This window comes from Elephantulus edwardii, unplaced genomic scaffold, assembly GCF_000299155.1.
Source record: "Elephantulus edwardii isolate Elephantulus edwardi_28Jun2011 unplaced genomic scaffold, EleEdw1.0 scaffold00068, whole genome shotgun sequence".
Classification (NCBI taxonomy): domain Eukaryota; kingdom Metazoa; phylum Chordata; class Mammalia; order Macroscelidea; family Macroscelididae; genus Elephantulus; species Elephantulus edwardii.
The window spans coordinates 10717382-10725615 of NW_006399818.1; the positions used below are offsets into that span (position 1 = coordinate 10717382).

The 8234-nt window shown below is 42.7% G+C and overlaps 1 pseudogene; it reads right to left on the bottom strand.

Moving 5' to 3' along the window:
* Positions 1-2828: 2828 nt before the first annotated feature.
* Positions 2829-8234, bottom strand: part of LOC102876602 — an 18903-nt pseudogene continuing 13497 nt past the window's right edge.

Below are 8234 nucleotides of genomic sequence, written 5' to 3' on the forward strand. Positions count from 1 at the left end.
TAGGTCTATGAGTCGCAAACAACTCGGGCACATAACAACAACAACAACTTCCTTGTTTTGGCCCTCAGGCCACAGACCCTCAGGCCAGAAAAACAATCTATACACCAGATTTACAGGACACTTCACCCTCGCTTGGGAAGCATTTCCCCTAAACTCAAGAGACATTGGCCACAGAATAAGAAATTGTTAACATCTGAAGTATTTGGAATCGCAGAAGCCTATAAAGCTTGAGTTATAAACTATCAGATCAAGGGCTGGACAACAGGAGATAGGTGTTGAAGGGAGTGGGTGGGAGTGGAAAGGGATGCTGGTGGATGGTGCAGCAGGGAAATAAGTGGGTCAAGACACTGTGTCAAGGGCGGGGACAACACTGAAACTAATGGTTAATTCCACAAGTGGGAAATATCTTTTATTTCTTTTTTTTCCTGTAAAATGCTTGTCTTGTCAGATGCTCCTCTAAATCTGAGCTTTGGCCCATCACTTCCGAAATAGTAGGTCTCTGAAAACCTGAAAGTTCGTGTGGGAAACCAAATATCAAATTTAATATTAATATTTAACCAAATGCTGGATCAGAAGATGAAGGAGGTGCAGGTACAAATTGAAATTCCCCCTGGTAGTGCCAAGGCAGACCTGAGGCATTCACAGAGGTTAAGACCCAAAGCAGTCCTTGGGACAATTCTTACATTGTATTTACGAACCCCTCCCTCATGAGATAAGCATAAGGTTGACAATAGGGAAAATTCAACTTCATTTGTGAAAGATTATTATTTACTTCCAGGTGATTTTTCTTTGTGATTTACTTCCTGGTGATTCTCAGTAAACCCACAGAAAGGTGTGGTTTAAGGGCTTCAGTTCTTCCTGCTGTTAGCCCACTGCCTTCATGCTTTCCGGTCTGTCCTCCATTCCTGTGTCCCTGTCTCTGTCTTTTCCCTGTGCCGACAACAAGGTGGAGGGTCGGTGAAGGAAAGGAAGATCCTCAAGCAGGTGGTTTGACACGGTGGTGGCTGCAGTGGGTTCTAATGTGTCAAGAAGTGTGAGGATGGCATAGGATAGAACAGTGTTATGATCTTTTGTTCATAGGGTTGCTTTGAGTCTCACTCAACTTTATACCATGTAACAGCATCAACAATATTAAAAATGACATTGTTGGAGAGGGACAGCATGCTTGGGAAGGTGGAGGGTTGGTGAAAGAGAGGAATACCCTCAACCAGGTGGATTGACACGGTAACTACAGCAGTGGGCTTGGATGTGTCAGAGATAAGGATGCCGCAGGATAGGACAGGGTTCAGATCTGTTGTGTATTCATAAGATTGGCACAAGTCATACTTGACTCAGTGACACCTAACAACTGAATGTCAAAGGTGACAAATGGTATGGAGATGGAATGGTAAATGGGAATTAAAAATTTAATGGTTGGGACTCACATCACAATATTGAATAGGTGGTCAGGATAACACCTCATTGAGGAGGCATATTTGAAAAGACTGTCAGGAAAGAAAAAAAAATGTAATCCTGGTTTAGCACAAATCACTTCAGTTTCTCAAATGATACCATTAGGAATTTGTCTTTCTGAGCTTTGTTTTGTTTTATTTTTTCTGTATTGGTTTCATCTCCAGATGGTGCCTCCCCATTGGCATTTAAGATGATCCTAATGCCTTCAGAATTTAATTCTGTTGGCTTAGCAAGACTGAAAGCACCCTTGTATCAGTACTAATAGTTCCAGCAAAAGCCATGAGTTCAAGTATCATTGTTTGCCTTGTATTATGGGACAATCACTGTGGCTAGGGCAATGGAAGGCTTTCACCATTTGGGAACTGTATCCTTATTTCTGAAGGAGAACTATGCAATGAGAGACAGAGGGCAGAGCATGAGCAATTCCCTCCAAAATAGCTGGAGGCTAATACTAGAAAGCTGAAGAAAGGCAGAGTCAGCAGGACAAAATAAGTAGCCTATGAATGTCTATTCCTGGGTATATGAGAGAAAATTTCAACATCGCACTGGAAAATGTGCTCCAGACCTGCCAGTGAACAACATACTCATTGCCGCAGTCAGAACTGACTCACAGCTGACACTGCAGTAGGTTTTCTGTGGCTGTAAATTGCACAGGGGGACATTGCCCATCTTTCCCTTGCAGAGCTGTTGGTGGAAAGGGAGGTGCCACCTTTGGGTCAGGAGCACAACTACCTACAGGCTTACATTTAATGTTATTTAATCCTTATATTTAATATTACTGTTGTTATGTAACATTGAGTTGACTATGACTCTTCTTAGTGACTCTGTGAACAGTGAAGCTGAAACCTGTCTTAGCCTGTGCTGTCCTCATCATCTCTGATATACTTGAGCTCATTGTTACAGTCACTGATTGAATCAATTCTCCTTATTGAGGTCTTTCTCTTGTTCACTGACCCTCTCTACATGTTGTCCAAGCATAATGTCTCTTTCCAGGGATGGACCCCTGCCAACAATATGCCCTAAGTATGTGAGAAAAAGCTTCACCAAACTTTCCTCCACGGAGCACCCTGGTTGCATTTTTCTCCAAGATATATTTGCTTGTTCTTTTGGCAGTCCATGGGATATTCAGTACTCTCCAACACCTCACAACAAAGGCATTGATTCTTCTTTTGTTGTCCTTAATCATTGTCCAACTTTCAGATGCATAATAAGTAATTTAAAAGACCATGGCCTTTTATCAGGCACACCTTAGTCTTTAAACAGATGTTGTTGCTATTTGGCATTTTGGAGAGGTCTTTGACAGCAGATTTTCGCAGTATACCACATCTTTTGAATTCTTCTTCTTTTTTTATTAACAAGATTTACTGAGCTATATCTCAGTACAGATGCTGGGGCGTGCCCATGGTGCTCTTGATATACAAAGCCCGAACATTCTGCCAATTCTTCTTCAGCAGTGAAACCAGAAAGTTGACAGCCAGGTGGATGTTGTAGACAAGTTCATCATCGGTCATCTTCACACTGATAGCCACTGCCAGACACAGGACCTTTTTCATCTGGAATTTGATGGTGGACTTTACCTCGTCTGCTTTTGCCACCATGTTCTCACTGTGGGTCAGCAGAGAAGGGAACTTGCCAGCCTTATTCAGCCCTGGACCTAGGATACTTGGGATCTGCTTGATCAGGATTCAGAGGCCAAAAAGGCATCATACTTCTTGGCCAGCTTTTTCACCAGCTTCTTATTCTTGTTGAGTTTTTTCAGCACTTTGATGTCCGTGTGGGGAATATCCACAGCCTTGGCTTCATCACAGTGCTGCTGATCCCCAAGAACACACTGAGAACTTGGGGCGTGGGGTGGACGTAAGCCTGACGGTCCCCGAGAAGCACTTGTCCTTCTGAGGGTCATAGTTCTTCAAACTGATCTGCAGCTTCACTGTCTCCAAAGACTTTCTGCGCTTGCGCTGGTTTCCGTGCAGGACTTCCCACACCACCTCGTAGAGGGTGTCGAGAGAGACTTCGCTGCTCACTGTTCTTGCCGCCTCAGTAACCAGAAAAGAGATCTTTTGATTTCTTGAGGTCCCATTTCTCCACACTAGTTAAGGCAAAGCCATTTAAAATCGAGGTTAGACTCAATCTTTGAGCTGGTGGCCTCGTGGGTAAGAAGTTGCCCCGTTGCTAACTCAGACAAAGGTTGTTGTTGATTGCCTTTTTTTTTTCCCTTTTCTTCTCCCTGCCTCTTTTTAAACAGTCCCTCCGTAAGGACTATCCACTTAGCTTTGTATCCAAAGACGAAATTTGTAGGTGAAAGGAGTTAGGAGCTAGCCTTCGTTACAGACTGGTTCATTTCAGGGTCGGAAATATGGAACGCTTCACGAATTTGCGTGTGATCCTTGCGCAGGGGCCATGCTAATCCTCTCTGTATCGTTCCAATTTTAGTATATGTGCTGCCGAAGCGAGCACTGTTGATCGCCTTTGAGTTGAGCATGACTCATAGCTACCCGATGAGCAAAAGGCCCGCAGCCTTTCTATAACTGTCGTCATTTATCAAATTTCATAGGTGGTTCAAATCCACCAGCTGACCATCAGGAGAAAGATGGATAATCACCTCCCATGTGATTTATTGTCTCTGAAAACCCGCTGGAGGGTCATTTGTACGTTGGTTTGGACTTGGAGCTTATCAGCAATGACAGCTTCTGGGGCAGTGGTGTTAACCACCCTCTAATCAGCTCTGTTGGAAGCAGGAGTGGCTTCCATTTCTTAAATAGCATGCCTCTAGAAACTCTATGAACTTTGATAAATGTCAACAGTTGTAGAGGGGCTTTAAGCCTTTTATTCTTAGGTCACTATGAGTTGTGCTTGACTCGAAGGCATATGAGCCATTGAGTTGACTGTGACTCATAGTGACCCTAATCACAATAGCTCTAAACCCGTTTCTATGCAGTCTCAGTGTCTCTGATACACCCACCCTCAATACCCCAGTTCCTGTATCAATCCATCTCATCCAGGGTCTTCCTCTTCTGTGCTGTCCCTCTACCCTTGTGAGCATGATGTCCTTCTCCATGAACTGGACCCTCCCCCTTGGCAACATGCCCAAAGAATGTGAGATGGAGCTTCATAACCCTTGCTTTCAAGGAGCAGCTTGGTTTCACCCTCTTTAGGACAGACCTGTCAGTTCTCTTGGCAACCATGGTATGTTCAATACTCTTCTCCAGCATCACAACTCAAAGGCATCAATTCTGTCATCCTTATTCACTTCCCAGCTCTCTGATGCATAACATGTAATTGTGAAGACCATGGCCAGGAATGGGCACATCTTAGTCTCTAGACTGACAGCATTGCTCTTTAGTGTTCTAGAGCGGTCTTTGACAGCACAGTTTGCTTTTGATTTCTTGACTGCTGGTGCTGAGAGTGTTGATTGTGGAACCAAGCAAACTAAAATTATTAACAATCTCAACCTCTTTTCTATGTGTCACAGTGTTGCCAATTGGCCCAGGGGTGAGAATCTTTGTTTTCTTCATGTTGAGCTTCAGTCCATATTGAAGACTGCAGTCCTTGATCTTCTGCAACAAATATATCAGGTCTGTCTCAGTTTCAGCAAACAAGGTTGTGTGAATCTCTGAACACTAGATTGTGTTTATGCAAAACATATACTTGGACCAGGAGGCAGTCAGAACAGAGCAAGGAAACGCTACATGGTTCAAAATTGGGATGTGCATCAAGGATGTGTCCTATCTCCATATCTTTTCAATCTATAATGTGGAACAGATTATCTGGGAGGCTGGGCTGTATGAGGAGAAGCGTGGCATCAGGATTGGTGGAACATTCATCAATAATCTGCGTTATGCAGATGACACAACCCTGCTTGCTGAAACTGAGGAGGACCTGAAGCACTTGGCTCTACAAATCAACACTCTTGGTACCAGCAGCCAGGAAATTAAAAGATGAATTTCACTGGGAAAGTCTACTGTCAGAGACCTCTCTCTCCAAGGTACCGAGGAGCAATGATGTCAATCTGGAGACTAAGGTGTGTCTGATACAGGCCATGGTCTTTGTCATTATTTGCTGTGCATGAGAGAGCTGGACAATGACTGGGGATGATAAAAGGAGAGTTGATGTCTTTGAACTTTGGAGCTGGAGAATAGTATAGAATATACCATGGACTGACAGGAGAACAAACAAGTTCAGCCAGGAGAGGGTGAAGCCCGGCTGCTCCTAGAAGGCAAGGATTCTGAGCTCCATCTGACATACTTTGGACATTTTACAAGGCAAGATCAGTCCCTTGGAGAGGGACGAGAGGGACGTCATGCTTGGAAAGGTGGAGCAACAGTGCAGGGAGGAAGACCCTCATGAGATAGATTGATTCTATCACTGGGATAATGGGGATAGGTGTGTCAGAGACGATAAGGTTGGCAAGAGTTAGAGCAGGGTTTAAGACTTGTAGGTTGCTATGAGTTGCAAGCAACTTGACAGCACATAACAACAACAACAACAACAACAACAACAACAACAACAACGTACTTGGGCCAGGAAGCAAAATCGAAGCAGAATAGAGCCAAAAAACACTGCGTGGTTCAAAATCAGGAAAGGTGTATGCCAAAGGTGTATCCTATCTCTCTATATTTTCAATCTGTATGTGGAACAGATCATTCAGGAGGCTGGACTTTATGAGGAGGAATGTGGCATCAGGATTGGAGGAAGACTCATCAGCCTGCATTATGCAGATGATATAATCTTGCTTGCTCAAAGGACTTGAAGCATTTGTTGCAGAAAGTCAAGGATTGAAGTCTTCATTATGGATTGAAGCTCAACATCAAGAAGACAAAGATTCTCACAACTAGACCAATTGGCAGGACCATGATGGATGGAGAAGAGATTGAGGTTGTTGACAATTTCAGCTTGCTCTGTTCCACGATCAATACTGTTGGCACCAGCAGCTAGGAAATCAAAAGACGAATTGCACTGAGAAAATCTGTGATCAGGGACCTTTCAAGAGTACTAAGAAGCAACAATGTCAGTCTAGAGACTAAGATGCACCTGATTGAGGCCACAGTCTTTGCAATTACTTGCTATGCATCAGAGAGCTGGAGAGTGACCAAGGATGATAGAAGGAGAATTGATGCTTTTGAGTTATGGTGCTGGAGAAGAGTATTGAACATACCATGAACTGTTAAGAGAACAAAAAGGTCTGTCTTGGAGAAGGTGAAACCAGGCTGCTCCTTGGAGGCAAGGATTTTGAGGCTCCATTGCACATAATATGGGAATGTTGCCAGGAGGGACCAATCCTTTGTGAAGGACATCATGCTTGGAAGGGTTGAGGGACAGCACAAGATAGGAAGTCCCTAGATGAAATGGATTTACTTAGTGACTGGGGGTAGGTATGTCAGAAACAATGAAATTTGCCCAAGATAGAGCAGGCTTCAGAGCTTTTGTACATAGGGTCACTATGAGTCACAAGCTACTCAATGCCACATAACAACAATTATTATTGTGAGTTAGTGAATGGCTAGTAGGAGATATTTTGGGCTCATAGTTCTATAAGGATCATATCCTTAAATATTTAAATAAAATTTATTATTTGAGAATTCTAACAGCTTTCCAACACTTGTCATTTTGTCATACTGTGGTGGCTTGCTTGCTGCTGTGATACTGAAGCGTACAACCAATATTCGGATATTTCAAACACCAGCAGGGTCACCCATGGTGGACAGAGTTCAGCAGAGCTGACAGACTAAGTAGTAGGACTGGCCATCCACCACTGAAGGCACTAAAAATATGTCTGTGAAGAAGCTGTCTCTTCAAAGTAGAGTCTACTGTATTGGCATCGATGGAGTCAAGCTTTCACCCAATGAAAGACCTTCATGTGCTGATTGACAAGACTAAAAATTAGGAGAAACAACTGCAGACCTTTAATATTGAGAACATGGAGTATATGAAGTATGAGTCTGGGAATATTGGAAGCTGTCAAAATGAAGTGGAACATGTAAAGATTGACATCCTTGGCATTATTGAACTAAGGTACTGGTATTGGCCATTTTGAAGCAGACAGTCACATTACCTACTATGCTAAAAATGACAAACTGAAGAGGATTGTTATGACATTCATCTTCAAAAGAAATTTTCAAGATCTACCGTGAAGGACAATGCTGTGACAGGATTCTATTTATATGAATACAAAAATGTCCTGTAGTACAACTGTTACCCAAATATATGTACCAAACACATAAACCCAAAATGAAGAAATTGAGGATTTCTTCCAACTTTTGCAGTCTGAAATTAGTTGAGCAGGCACTCAAGATGCATTAACAATAATTTGTGACTGGAATGTAAAGTTGAAATCAACAAAGAAGAATTGGTACTTAGAAAATATGGCGTTGGTTATAGAAATGAGGCTGGAGATTGAGAGAATTTTATACAGTGAATAATTTATTCACTGCAAATACTTTTTGAAAAGTACAAATGGCATTCATACACATGGGCTTTACCTGATGGACTACTCTACAGGAATCATATTGACTATATTTGTGGAAGGAGACATTGGAGATGCTTACTTTCAGCAGAAAAAGCCAGGCAAGGTGCTAACCATGGAACAGATCATGAACTATTCATCGGGAAGTTCAAAATGAAGTTGAAGAAAAGAAAAACAAGTACACGAGGCCCAAAATAGGACCTTGACTGTATCCCAACTGAATTTCAAAACAATTTTAAGAACAGGTTTGTCCCTACGCACATCCAAACACTTTTCCAACAGGGTAAAACGGGAAGCTACCAACTGGGAAAAAGTATTT